This window comes from Empidonax traillii, unplaced genomic scaffold (assembly GCF_003031625.1).
Source record: "Empidonax traillii isolate 1590-97213 ecotype Southwest subspecies unplaced genomic scaffold, ASM303162v1 scaffold1039:size287584, whole genome shotgun sequence".
NCBI classification, from domain to species: Eukaryota; Metazoa; Chordata; class Aves; order Passeriformes; family Tyrannidae; genus Empidonax; species Empidonax traillii.
In genome coordinates this window covers 156,969-158,736 of record NW_020956232.1, presented here as the reverse complement: position 1 = coordinate 158,736, position 1,768 = coordinate 156,969, and the positions used below count along the sequence as shown (strand labels likewise).

The 1,768-nt window shown below is 40.2% G+C and overlaps 1 protein-coding gene across 1 annotated transcript in view; it reads left to right on the top strand.

Annotated features, from left to right (window-relative positions):
* GALNT18 (polypeptide N-acetylgalactosaminyltransferase 18) overlaps positions 1-1,768 on the top strand; it is a 126,112-nt gene that overhangs the window by 109,828 nt on the left and 14,516 nt on the right. The window lies entirely within an intron of this gene.

The window sequence follows — 1,768 nt, the reverse complement described above, 5'->3', positions numbered from 1 at the left end:
CCACTTAAAGAAGGATAAAGTCATTGAACTAGACTTCCATGACTAGCACAAAAATCAGTATTTTTTCCTGCATTCCATTTATGTTGAATTAATTTGAAGGAGGAAGCAGTCTCACTGTATCACACTATAACCTGAGAGGTACCACAATAGTCTGTGGTAGGACATGGATAGCAGTCTGGTTGGTAGAAGACTGTACAGATTTTTGGAAAAAAGTATTCTTCAGAAGACATTTTCATCCTCCTTTGTACTGTTGAAGTGTAATGTTGATAGAATTCCATATGATAAAAGTAGAAAATGGGGTCATCCTGAGCTAGGAGATCTCCTAGGAGATCCAGAGATCTAGTCCATTATTATTTATTAATTTGCATCTTTGAATGATTAAAATCACGTGTGTATACACATACATATAAATATTTTTTTAAAAAAATTATCTTTTACTTTCGTTTAAAAAGTTTTAATTCCATGGCTGCCATCAGTTGCAGGCAGCTGAAGTCAGGCAGCCAGATGTCCACTGCTACCTTGTGGACAAAACGGTGGTTTGATGGGCAGTCACATGAAGGGAAAATACCTCTGGTATCTTTCTGTACAGGACAAACTTGCATTGAGCATTCAAAGCTTGTATTATGTGTTTGTATAATCAGGATCTATCTGAGCACATTTCCATGCCCCACAGTTTTGTACGGCTGCCAAATGCAATGAGACCCAATAAAATGTAGGCTTTGGTGACATTCTTTCTTCCAAAGCTTCTTCAAGTCCTTATAACTGTAATTATGTCAAATTATGTAAATTAGCCCTGAGAAGAGTTACATCAACTGGGTAGTGTTCAAGAATCTTATTGTTCAGGCTGTTTGTCAAGTCTCCTCTTAGGGAAATGTTTATTTTGGAAATACTTCTGTGCTGGTAAGTCTCCTAGGTATTTGACAGTTCACCTAGTTCAGTCTGTCTCACTGCTTTTTCATTTAATCAGAACAAAATTAGACCTTATGGCAAATAAAAAAGTGATCAGAAATAAGCCAAGGTAGAAAAGATAGAGACATGAATTACATGGTAGTAAAATGGTCAGAATTTTACCAAAATATTACTTTAAACAAGGAAGCTGCTCTGTCATCATGAACAACAAGGAGAGCAAAAACTAACCTCAGCTGTGCATTATTTAGTAGTAAACAATTAATCCTGCTCTCGCCCTGTGAGTTCTTTTCAGCAGGAGCAGGTGCAGACACAGCACGCCAGCAGCAGCACAGCACTCCCTGAGGAACTGAGGGCTGGAACCAGGTGTCAGGTCAGCAGCACTTGAGTATGACAACCACTGCTCAGTAAAGCTGCTGGCACTGCTGCAGTGACTGTGTCACATGGTCTGTGTGGTGACAGAGAAGGGACCACGAGATGTAGGAGATGGAGGCCAGCACACCATGGGACATCCTTCAGCAGAAGCTGATTATAGTCAGACCCATGCTCTTCTGAACTGACTCTCTCAGATGATTAAGTTTGTTCATGTGCTAAAGAAATAGCACATTCTAAATGCTGCAATCAGATTTTTTGGAGGGAGTGGATTGGCTTGGGTGTTTAAGAAGTCTCTTGGTCTCCAGTCTGATTTCTCAGGTTTAATGCTGATAGCAGGTCAGATGTCTGCCTTACAAGTGAAATTCGTCTCTATGTACCTCACCTGGGTGGCAGCAGGTCAGAGAGAAAGTACACTTACGTCATGTCAGGAGTCCTCCAGAGGCATAAGAAAGACAAAAGGAGGGTTTTTCTGTAATTACTCTTTATC